Source organism: Mirounga angustirostris, unplaced genomic scaffold, assembly GCF_029215605.1.
Source record: "Mirounga angustirostris isolate CCGP_5_RB_7025 unplaced genomic scaffold, mMirAng1.0.hap1 SCAF_5, whole genome shotgun sequence".
NCBI lineage: Eukaryota > Metazoa > Chordata > Mammalia > Carnivora > Phocidae > Mirounga > Mirounga angustirostris.
The window spans coordinates 160,181,847-160,194,916 of record NW_026991713.1 but is presented as its reverse complement, the minus strand read 5'-3'; the positions used below and the strand labels follow the sequence as shown (position 1 = coordinate 160,194,916).

At 40.2% G+C, this 13,070-nt stretch overlaps 1 long non-coding RNA gene across 1 annotated transcript in view; it reads right to left on the bottom strand.

The window, feature by feature from the left end:
* LOC129045827 (uncharacterized) overlaps nucleotides 1-12,633 on the bottom strand; it is a 198,913-nt gene extending 186,280 nt beyond the window's left edge. The window contains exons 1-2 of the long non-coding RNA XR_010411932.1: nucleotides 11,925-12,633; nucleotides 10,157-10,362 (exon numbers count right to left, since the gene is read on the bottom strand). This is a non-coding gene — a long non-coding RNA (uncharacterized LOC129045827). The remainder of the gene's footprint in view (nucleotides 1-10,156; nucleotides 10,363-11,924) is intronic.
* Nucleotides 12,634-13,070: the final 437 nt, after the last annotated feature.

Below are 13,070 nucleotides of genomic sequence, written 5' to 3'. Positions count from 1 at the left end.
GGAGCAAAGAGAACAATGTTTTCATGTTTCAGTTAATACCATTCTGTAATTCTATATTCCTGTCCAGTATTTATCTTCTTACATTTCTTCATGTTGCACTGGGTAGGTCCTCACTAGAATTGTAATGATTGGTAGTTAAAGCAAACATCCACGTGTTCCTTCTTACTTTAATGACAATGTTTCTAGAGATTCACTGTCAAGTATAATATTTGCTATATATTAGCGTAGGGAATATAGTCAATTGGATTGTAATAGCATTGCTTGGTGACAGATGGTAGCTACATAGCATAACGTATAGAGTTGTCCAATCACCATGTTGTACACTTGAAACTAATGTAACATTGCCTGTCAATTACACTTCAATAAAAAAATATTTGCTGTATATTTATGGTAGGTACCCTTTGTATCTATTTCTCCTGTTTTTAATCCTGAAAGGATGCTGCATTTTAGCAAATGTCTTCCCAGTACCCACTGAATTTTTCCCCTTTTAATCCCTAAATATAGTAAGGTACATTGATATTTACATTGATTCCCCAACTTGTATTTCTCAGATAAACTCTATTCGATCAAGCTATATTATTCTTTTAATACATCACTAGATTCAATTATCTGGTATTATTTAGAGTTTGGGCCTCTATATTCATAAGTAAGATTAGCCTGTAATTGTTGTTTCTTGTCTTGAAATCAGAAATAAATTAGCCTTATACAATAAAACTGGTGGGGCCCCATGTTCTTCTACACTCTGAAATGTAAGATGGGAGGGAGCTCTTCTCTGAGATTCCATAGAGCTTGCCTGTGTAACTACAAAAGGCTTGTGTCCTGGGTGATAGGGAGGGAGGGGCAGATTGATAGATGGGTCTTTACCTATTTTTTATAAGTGTTTTCTATTGGCTTTCTTGGATCAGTTTTTGGTAATTCATATTTTCCTTGACATCTTTGTCCATTTTATCTAGGTTTTCAAATGGACTGGTATATAAAGTTATATAGTTGGATCATATCATTCATACATTTATTATGGGAATTCAACTATACATGCTCTATTACATTTTAAAAAAATCTTTTTAAAGAAAAGAAGGAAAGATGAAAAAAGGGAGCCTAACAATTCAAACCATGTGGGTAATTCCTCCTGTTATTCCAATTAAAGAAGTTATGCCTCATATGAGCAAGATGTGAATCTGCTATTCATCCAGTCAGCCTGTTTCAACATTTGAGTCTCACCACTCCAAGAGTAATTCAAATAGTTTAAAGATATTTTTCATGTAAGTTGGCCATGAATCATAAATATAATGATGGAATTCAAAGCTGAAGAAAAATCATTAGATTTTTGCAAGAGCATATCTATCTCCAACATCAGCCCAACTTAGAAAAGAATTTCACTGGCAATTTTCATTACTTGCAGTTCCTACCTCACCCTCTGACTTGAGCTAAGATGCTATACAAAGGAGTCTTCTAATTTTAAAAATCTCCTCTGCATCCGTGCTCTCTCTCGTTATGCATAATACCATTTGTGTTTTCTCTCTTTACCTTGAGTACCCTTAGCCGAGAGTTTGTGTGTTTTTATCATTCTTTCAAACACTCCAGCTTTGGGTTTTATTGATCATCTCAATTATTGTTTGTTTGTTTCATTTATTTCTGCTTTATTTTTATTAACTTGATTCATCTATTTTTTTGAGTTTATTTCGTTTTTGTTTTCTTGTCCACTATTCCTGGAATGCAGTTTGGGATTTCAAAGGGAAATTCAACAGTCCTTAAAAAAAAAAAAAGTGCATGCATTCTGACCCAGCAATTTCACATCTCTGAGTCTACACTAGAGAAGGATTCACACATTTGTTCAAAGATGCTATATAAACATTTTCTTTTCACATTGTTTATAATTAAAAAAGGAAAAACCTAAAAGTACATCAATATGAATATAACTTACTACCCTATGCTATACTGAAATAGAATAGTATATAGCAGATAAAAAGAGAAAAGTAGAGCTTTGCCGAATGCAGCTTTATCCCCTTTTCTCTCCAAATAGCTATCTAGTTGTCTTTAAGCCATTTACTGAATAGACTTTTCTCCCACCACTTGGATACACTACCCTTGTAACATACTAAATCCTCATCTGTTCTTGAATCTATATTTCCACACTTTATTCCACACCATTGAGCTATCAGTCTACCCCCTCTGTCTATATTCTGCTGTTATAAATTTTGTTGTTTTATAATGTATTTTAGTATATAATGGAGCAGGTTATTTCTCATTATTCTTCTACTAGAGAATGTCCCTGGTAATTGCTGCAAGTTCCAAGGGGAAAAAAATGCTATTGAAATTTTGATTGAAATTGCATTGAATTTATGGATTTACTTAGTGAAAATTGACATCTCTACAATTTTGAGTCTTCCTATTCAAGTGTAAGGTTTGACACTCCGTTGATTCAAATCTTCTTTTATGGCTCTCAATAGAGGTTTATAGTTTTATTCATATAGATCCTTCACATTGCTTGTTAAGTTTATCCCTAGATATTTATGAGTATTGTCTCACAAGAATATGGAATTCAGTATTTCCAAAACTGAACTTTTAATCTGCCTCCTCAAATCTGTTCCTTTGCCAGATCCTCCCCAGTGCAATTAGGACACCTGTGTTCACCCGGTGCAATTGCCGGAATCTGAGTCATTCCTGGATTCTCCTTCAACCTCAAGTCCAAGTCACAACCAAATCTAACCATACTTTCTCTAAAATGTATCTCAATCCCTTGACCTCTCTTCATCTACATTATTCCTCTCCTTCTCTAAGCCAAGCCACCATCTTTACTTACTGTACTAACTTGATAACTATTCTATGTCCTCTTTTCTTCTGTTCTTTACACAGCAGCATCTTTTTTTTAAAGATTTATTTACTTTAGAGAGAGAGGGTGTGAGAGAGCTCATGGCGGGAGGCGAGCAAAGGGAGAGGAAGAGAGAATCTCAAGCGGACTCTGTGCTGAGTGTGGAGCCCAACATGGGGCTCGATCTCACAACCCTGAGATCAGGACCTGAGCTGAAACCGAGTCAGGTGTTTAATCAACTATGCCACCCGAGTACTCCAGTGGCATCTTTTTTAAAAGGCAAATTGACCAAATCACTCTCATGCTTAAAAGTCTCCAATGGCTTTACATTGCACTTAGATGCAATTCAACATCTTTAACAAGGCCAACAAGGCCCTAAATGATCTGGTCCCTATCTATCAGTCACTTCAACCTTATATCCCACCACTATCCTTCTCATTCATGACACCCAAGCCTCAGTGGACCTATCTCAGTTCTTCAAATTACTGTGGTTAATTAGATTATTGTTTCTTTTTCCTCATTTTCTCCATGTAATAGAATTATATATCTTAGTCTCTGATATTGGACTTGGCCATGTGATTTTCTTTGGCCAATAGAATGTAACTAAACAGTGCAAACATAGGCTTTGAATGGGCAGACATGGTTTGGCTTGGATTTCTGCAGTCTGGCAGGAGAGCACTCTGATTAGCTGCTGATCCCAGATGGAGAGATGAGTGGAACAGACCTGAGCCCACCCCATATGTCAAACTAGCACTCACCAACAATGAACACTCTTGAACAGAACAATAGATATTTATTGTTTTAGGCCACTAAGATTTGGGGATTGTTTGTTACACAGCATTCATCACAGCAATAACTCACTAATGCACTAGTTCTTTCCTACCTCTGGGACTTTGTTGAATGTATGCCTGCTCCTCTAGACTGTGAATTTTATAAGGATTAAATCTGTGTCTATTCTGTGTACCTCTGTATAGCCAGGGCCCAGCATAATACTCATTATATGGTAGTGGCTAAATAAGTATTCATGAGAAAAATTATTGGTATGATAAATACTACCTTTGATTTTATTAAACTTTGTAACACTGTTTAGGTATATAATTGTTTTTATCTACTCTGTTATCAGTCATTTCACTAAGCTCTTATTGTTCCTAATTCTTTTCCAATTGATTATTTTGGGTTGTCTGTAACTAAAAGCATATCTGTGGTGCTAGTCTGTTAAATTGTGGTCCTGACAAACCATGCCTCTTGGTATTCACACCCTTGTGTAGCCCCTTACCCTTGATTACGCACTGGGCCTATGACTTGCTTTTAATCAACAGACTACAGTGGCAATAACACTGTGAGTAAGAATTAAGGAAGCCTAGAAGGTTCTACTTTTGTGCTTTTGGGAGTCTGGATCTACCCTGTAAGAAGTCTGGCCCCCTGCTGGAGAGACCACATGGAAAGGCCATATAAAGAGAGAGGAGAGAGTACCACTCTGATTGGCAGAATCATGAGCAAATAATAAAATGGTTGTTGTCTTAAGCCATAGAGCCTTGGGGTAGTTTGCTACACATCAATAAATAATTGAAACATCTGTAAATAACAACTTTGAGGGGAAAAAATAAGAGAGAGAGACAAACCAGGAAACAGACTCTTAGCTACAGAGAACAAAGTGATGGTCACCAGAGGGGAGGTGGTGGGGTGATGGGTGAAATAGGTGATGGGGATTAAGGAGTGCACTTTTCCTGATGAGCACTGGGTGTTGTATGGAGGTGTTGAATCTCTAAATTTTATACCAGAAATGACTATAACACTGTATGTTAACTAAGTGGAGTTTAAATAAAAACTTTAAAAAATAAAATAAAGTAGATTTGAATTTAAAAACAACAACTTTTGTCCCCAATTAAAACTGTTCTGCTACTTTACACTGCTGTCTAAATGTGTTGACTGGAGGGCACCTGGGTGGCTCAGTGGGTTAAGCATCCAACTCTTGATTTCAGCTCCAGTCATGATCTCGGGGTTGTGGGATCAAGCCCCACATTGGGGAGTCTGCTTGAGATTCTCTCTCTTCCTCTCCCTCTGCCCCTCCCACCCCCAGGTCCTCTCTCTCTCTCAAATGAATAACTAAATCTTTTAAAAAAACAAAGAAATAAATGTGTTGACTGATTCTTTGATCCCATTTTGTGATCCATCTGAAAAACAATAAATCTTAATTTGCTGAGGAAAGTAAAATTTGGAGAAATGGCATCAAAATATTCATATTGGTTATTTCCTAAGCATGGCATTATGGGAGGAGGCACTTCCAATTTCCATTATATTTTTCTGTTATTTCTAAATTTTATATATAATGTTCATTGCTTATATACTAAAAAGATATTAGTGGTAAATGTAGGTGTCATTTTATTCCTCACTTTCATGTTTTACTGCTAAGCAAAATGGCTTTTTTTGCTGTGTATAAATGTGTGTGAATTTTACATATTTTGCCATGTTAGCTACATGTCCATTTTTGTAATGTAACAAATGTTTAAAATCAGCATTGGACTTTGAAATTTATTAAATGTGTTTTTGCATTTGTCTAAATGAAATGGTTTTCCCCCTTTGATTTATTAACATGGTCATTTATATAACCTAATATTGACTCATCCTTGCATTACTGATTCTTGTGGTAAAAGAACATTCCTCTTAATGCAGTAGGGGGTCTGCCAAAGGAGATTCCATGAGGAAGGATTAGGGCTTGAGAGAAGGAAATCAGTGTCCCCAGTCCCTTCCAGATGGCCCAATAGATAAGAAGTCCCTGTGCCCAGAATGCAAGCACCTTCTGCATTCTTTTTTTTTTTAAGTTTTTATTTATTTATTTATTTGAGAGAGAATGAGCAGTGGGGAGGGGCAGAGAGGGAGAGAAAGAGAGAAGCAGACTCCCTGCCGAGCAGAAGCCTGATGCAGGGCTTAATCCCAGGACCCGGAGATCATGACCTAAACCGACGGCTTAACCACTGAGCCACCCAGGCACCCTATCTTCTGCATTCTTTAAGGAAAACTCAATTGTCCTACATATTCCCATGCCAAATCCCCTGTGATCATAATCTACTTTCATTACCTGAGCCACAGTGATTTTCAGCTGTGCTGAAAGAACCCCACTAATCAATCTAGACAACCAAATAGCTGAGGCAAATAGCATGAGAGGTAGGAGGCTGAATAAAGGAGGAACTAACACAAAATGAAGTAAAGTTAACACAAGAATCAGAACTCTGAAATAAGTATAGTTAATGTATGAAGAGATATTTAAGTCAATATCACATTCTTAAATCAAAATTGGGCTGCCAACAATAAAAATAAGGAGAATTCTTGGAAATTTAAATAGTGGTTTGTTAAAATTAAAAACCTGGCATAAAAGCTGAATAGCAGGACAAACACATATGAAGACCAATTTAGGAATCTGGAAAATCAAAATAGTTTATTCTCCAGAAAGTAGTGCTAAAGTAAAAGTAAGGATTTTTCTATACCTGACACTGTCTCCCTCCTTCCAATACTGCTCTGGAAAATTTGGAGGCAATCTGATGAGTGGGATGAGAGGAGAAGCCTGAACCAGGAAAAAGAGAAACAGACCCCCACCTTCTCCTTGCCCAATGTGGCCTGCCAGCCCAAGCATGCCCTAGAAGCTGGAAGACAGAGATTTCACTTTCCTTGCAAAAATCTTTAAATTGAATTTGAAGTATTACATGGGATATATTTGCTAAAATAAGACTTTCTATGACTTGAGATGAGTGGAGACCTGATTAACAATGACCTGGAAAGTCATGGGGCTTCCCTGGGATTTCTCTCAGGGCTACAGAATGGATTTGAACAGACAGTGGAAAACAAAAATAAAATCGCTGAGTGATTACCCCTACAGTCCTGCTGGTTCCACCAAATGTCTCCATGTGGTCCTCAAACTATAGAGTACATCAGATACTCCAGGGGAGCTTGTTAAAAATAGATCTGGAGGCCCCAAACCTCAGAGAGTTGGTCCCTCTCTCAGGGCGGGGGTCCCAGCAATCAGCATTTTAAACAAGGCCCTCCCCAAATGATTCTGATCAAGTTAACCTGCTTGCCACACACTAATAATACTCTTCAAACCCACTGCTCAGCATATAATCGCTTTCCTCTGTGCCTTAATGTAAGCTTTTCATTTCTCTTAAAAGTCTCTACCTTCACTTCAACAGCCTCAAGTGCCATTTCTTTGCAAAGTCCTCTCGGATTCCCTTCTGAACTCTCAATTTCTTCCCTTCCTTGGGGCATTTGTAGCCTCCCCCAAATTTTAGCATTCTGGTTAAAAGCACAGACTTTGGAGTACAACAGACGGAAGTACAGGTCCCAGCTTGGCCACTTATTAGCTGAACGACCTTCACCAAACTGCCTAAACTCCCTAAGCTTCATTTTGCTCACCTATAAAATGAGAATAATGCAGGTGGGATGATATGGTGTCTAGAATTTCCTTTTTTCGTTATCTAGATGGGGATAGTGAGTGGGGATATGAATAAATCAAAACAATTATGAGTTATAGGTTGCTAATGATTCAAGTTGGGGGACAGATGCCTAGGGGTTCATTATATCATTGTGTCTATTTTGTGCATGCTTGAAATATCCATAATAAAAGAAAAAATTAATTTACAAACATGAATGCCCCACGAGGAAAAAACTGTCTAATCAAAAGGAATTGTTGACATCCATGAAAAAGATAATAAATAGGCCAATGATTTTAAATGTTTGGTATTTCTAATAATTTTTTTAATGTAAATGTTGTAAAGATGATATCTCTTAAGTGATGACCAAATGATATTAAATAAAATAATGAAAAGAAGTACCTATTACAGTATCTACCACATAATTCTCAAAATTTTCATCTCCTCTTTGAATCAAGGCAATTTGTGTATACATGTTACCTCCCCTCGCCCCCCCCGTACTACACTGTGAACAACTAAGAGAAGAAACTGTTCCAGTCTTGAAAGTGCCCACAATGCCTTGTACATGCACTTGGCCCAAACTAGGTACTCAGTAAATATTTGTGGAATGGGTCTTATTTATTTAACAAACATTTGCATGGCACATACTGTGTGATTGGCACTATTATAAGCACTTTACAAATATAAATCTGTTTAATCAAGGACTAGCCCAATGAGGCCCTCTGTCTTAAAAATGAGAAGCCAGAAACAGCAAGATGAGTAACATGTCCAGGATAATACAAGAGGAAGTGGCAGAGCTGAGATCTGAACTTGGGCATGCACTTGACATGCACCAGTCCCCAGGCCTGATAAACGCTGTGCCGTTCTTTATGAATGTTGCCCTCACCCCCACCCCCACTCCTGCTGTGGGAGCTGCAACCAGCCTGCCTTGTGAATGAGAGCAGTGATTTGGCTTCGCTGAATGGGGCTTTTGGGAAGGAGTTTCTATCCAAGAATCCCTGAAATGGCAATTGCCAAAGCAGCAGCCAGGTAGAAGGATGCAGAGTCCCAAGAGCTGGAAAGAGAGCATTACATACAACAAATCCAAAGGAGCCAGTGGTGAGAACTGAGATCAGGGTTGCAGAACAAGTTAAGAGTTGAAACCAGGGACAAGGAAGGGAGAAGAAAGCAAATGCTGGGTAAAGAAATCAGAAAAGAAGAAGGAGAAGCATAAGGAGAAGTGGAGGAGGGAAAGGGGAAGGACGTGGGGAGGAGGAGGAAAAGAACAAGAAGAACAAGAACAGGAGGGAGGGAAGAAAATCAGCAAGGGTGGGATCATTTTTTTTTCAAGTAGGGTCCATGCCCAATGTGGAGCCCAATGCAGGGCCTGAACCCACGACCCCGAAATCAAGACCTGAGCGGAGATCAAGAGTTGGACACTCAACCAACTGAGCCACCCAGGCACCCCAAGGGTATGACCATACACATATGCAGTGTAGAGTGTACAGCATTCATAGCCGGCTCATATGACCCATGGGGGCCACTGCACACAACTTCCCCCCCAACCAAGAGCCACCTTCAGTGGCATCACCGTGGTGGCTTGAACTCAGCCATGGAGAGAGTATTATACCAGGGAAATCGGCAAACACTACAAATCAGAGCTTTTTAATTTTTTTAGCAAGCTGACTGTCAAACATTTCCCAGCACACCATTGGTTTTATCCCAGGTGATCAGCTGGTCTTAAACATCAAAATTTTGAGTTGTCTTTTTTGGTAGGCAAGTTCATTGTGCTTTGGTAGAACAGGTTTGCTCACATGGCCATGAAGAGAGAGCAATGAATGAATGCACGCATGAATGAATTTTCCTGAAGGGATTCCCGATAGGGGAACTCCTAAAAGAGAGGCATTATAAGCAATTTTGGTAATTGCAGCTTTTCAGGTGGCAAATGAGAGAGGCATCTCCTACAGACTACAGTCAAAAACTCAAGCATCATTATTCAATCATAGACATCTCTCTGTGAAGCACTGTAAATAGACATTTCCAGGGCATTTGACAATAAGCCAAGTTTTTGTAACATCCTTCCCCTTCCAGCAAGGACAGTGGGCAAGTTCATGATGTGCATTTCTCTACCAAAAGAAACTCATGAACAAACGTGGATGGAACTGCCCCAGCAGATGAAGGCTGTCCTGTTGCTCCAGGATCCAATATACAAGCAGGACACTGGCATATCTCAGACCTTGGCTGTCTCTCCACCAAAACCATCTCAGCTGGCTCAATCAAGGCATGTGTTACTAATCTTTAACATCTTTAACAGGAAATGTTAGTTTGGTACGCGCCTACACCTAGGTGGGATTACAAGTCAGCTATGAGAGCTAACAACATACTTTCTGACTCTTAACCTGCTGTATAACCATGTTGTCAGTCCAGGAGTGTTGAAATCAATGTAAACCGAAGAAATTCTAGGATAAGCTTAAAAAACAAAAGCCAACCAACCTGCATTGATTCTTCAACTCATTTTGAACTTTCCAGATCCATACTTGGAGAAGTCAATGTATAACCTAGCTAAATATTTTTAACAGGTACTTTAGAAAGCTTGAGAAAATGTGACTGTGTCCTTTAAGAAGATCTATTATCAGAGCAGCAAGGTAATAAAACAGCTGCAGCTAGAACCTGCTTCTGTTGCAAGACCTGGCACCTAACAGGTGCTTGGTAAACACTTGGTGTTGAGTAGAGGCAGTGGAGTTAAAAGAAGAAAAGCATGGAGCTTACAGAAACATCCCTCTTTTCTTTTTCTAGCTTATGCCAAGCTGCTAAAAAAAAAACTTCATTAGTGAGGAATCAGATGTCCTCCTTCTTGGAAAGTCTCAGAGAAGGCAAAGCAAGCAGGACGCCAGAGGCACTAATAGTAATTTAAAAATTAGGAAGCAAAAGAATCCCTTCTCACCAATGAATGAAAGCAGGGCATCAGAGGCTTCTCAGGAAAGAGGAAGACAGTCTTCTGTAAGGACTGTTGACTTTATAGATGCTCTGAAGTTCAAACCACAGGAGCTGAGCTCGATCTTGCAGGATTTCAGGTTTTGAAACTTATCCTTCTTTTGAGTCCTGGCACTACAATGAGGATTCGATGATATTTGATGATGAGCAGCTGAACTGTATAAAGAAAAATGCTAAATCATATAAAGGTGTTCCTATTACTTAAAACTTTGCTTTTAAAAATATTTTAAGTGTTCATATTCATGTTTAGGTCATTGTTATTCATTTTACTTAGAATTTTTCTTTTTTTTTTTTTAAGATTTTTTAATTTATTGACAGAGAAGAGTGACAGCGAGAGAGGGAACACAAGTAGGGGGAGTGGGAGAGGGAGAGCCTGCAGAGGGGAGTGGGAGAGGGAGAGACCTTGGCTGTCTCTCCACCAAAACCATCTCAGCTGGCAGAGCAGGGAGCCCGATGTGGGGCTCAATCCCAGGACCCTGGGATCATGACCTGAGCCGAAGGCAGACGCTCAATGACTGAGCCACCCAGGCGCCCCTCATTTTACTTAGCATTTTTCTAGCAAATTGACCAGGTAGGGTTTGAGGTAGAGACCTAAGAGCTCCTGACCTACCTTCTTCTCTGAGCACTGCTTTTTCCCTTCTGGACCTCAGCCCGGGTGACTAAGTGGCCCTGGTTCGCAGCATAACTGACTGTGTCAGTGGAGATGTGGGCTCAGGCTGGGAAAAATCTCTCTCTCTCTGGGGAATTTGGAGCTGGGATGCTAGGGATAGAGGTTAGGGAAGATGGGAAGCTGTTTGCTGGACATGTAACTTGGGAGTTCGGGGTCAGCCAAGGATTGTAAAAGCAGACACAGCCAGTCTCTTGAAAAAAGTATGAAGCACAAACACCGACCAAAAAATAGAGGTGGGAATATGTGACCTGAGAACAAGACAAGAACTAGCTTTGTGGGTTCTAAGTGACTTGACAGATTCTGCTTGCAGCCTTCCCAGGTTCTAACTGTTCACTTCGTTCTTATGTAAAATAGCCCAGTGTCCCTTCTAGTAAATTTTTTTTTTTATGATTTTTTTTTTTTTTTATTAGAGAGAGAGAGAGTACAAGCAGAGGGAGCGGCGGACAGAGGGAAAGGGAGAAGCAGCTCCCTGTTCAGCAGGGAGCTGGATGTGAGGCTCAATCCCAGGACCCTGGGATCATGACCTGAGCCGAAGGCAGACGCTTAACCATCTGAGCCACCCAGGCGCCCCTCTAGTAAATTTTTTTTTTAACTTAAGCCCGTTGAAAGTGGATTTCTGTCACGTGCCACCTAGAGAAGCTGAAGTGAAGTATTCTTTGACACAGTATTGGCTCCTGGAGTAAGCCTCACTCATTGGTCTAGCAGGAGCTTCCTTTATCTGATGCCACTGGGTAGGTACAAAACAGTTTTGTCCCAGGGCCAGACAACTCTGGGATCCCGGTCTCAGATCTGCCGCAATCTGGCATGTGAGTTGGAGCACATTATAAAATGTCGCTGTGCCTCAGTTTTTCTACAGTAGTGCTTATCCCAAGGCCACCTCTCTACGTTTTTGTGATGTGCTGTGTGGACCCTCCGTAGATACTGGTTTCTTTCCATTAAAGTGATAGTTCCTTCCACCTAGAAAATGTGGATGTCTGGCTCCTGGATTGACCCGATTCTTACTTAAGACCTCCAAGCCCTAAAAATAAAGATCTTTAAAAAAAAATACCTGGAGTATTCCATGCTCATCCAGTGTCCATTTCAAAATATGGAGTGAGACTGGCTGGTGGCACTGGGTCTGCTAGCTGTCTTGCTGCGAGACAGGAGAACTGGAGCAAATAACATGACGGGACATGAGCTGGGGAGTGGAGGATCTTTACAAGCTTATCAAATGTAATCCTTACAAATAATCATATTCCCATTCTACAGATGAGGAAGCTGAGTCCAGGGTATCTTAGTCACTTCCCTAGGTCCCACAGGTGACAACTGGGAGGGCTGGAACCATACCAAGGTCTGCCTGACACAAAGCTCTTCTCTTAACGGCTACACCTCCCTACAGTGAGAACACTCCTTTCTACCTTGACTTGTGTAGATGCTGTCTCAGAGAAGTAACAAGGTGCCACCCAGAATAAGCCGGATATACTGCCCATCCTTGACCTTTGTGGAAGTTCAGTCGCCCAGACCTACTTTCTGTGTTTTTATGTGACTGGGAAATGAATTACTTTCTCTTATCCGGGCACGAAGTCCTGCTGGACCCTGACTGCCTGGTTCAATCCCATCTCCATCCTTTGCTGGGTGTGGGACCTTGGACAAGTCACTTCACCTCTCCATGATCAGACTCCTCCTCTGTAAAGGAGGTTTTGAAACAGCATCAATAGCAGAGGTGCACCAAACGACACGATCCATGAGATGCACTTAGTGTAATGTGTGGCAGATAGTGAGCACTCAAAAAATGTTCGTTACTAAGAGTAGCATCTGCTTATTGGCCTCCCCCTGGCATACATGGCATTCTTCACTTCCAATTAGATTCACACCCTTATCCATTTATTTCCTAACCCCATAAACACTTATAATGACAGTGCTATGAGGGCCTGAGATGCACCTAAATCGACCTTTGTGTAAGGGAAAGTCCTGATGAAGAGGTGACTCAGAGAAATGAAGAAGTGAGGAGTGGTGTTGTCAGAGAACAATGTAGATTACAGCCAGGATGGAGGAGGAGTTATGACACAGTATAGGGAATAAGTAGTTCATTTTTAAGACATAAATTCAGGGCACATTGCCCTTAGGATCAGAACAATCCAATGATTTTTCCATCTCCCTCAGGATAACAAAGTAGCTACAATGAATAGTCTATAAGACCCTACATGATCTGCCT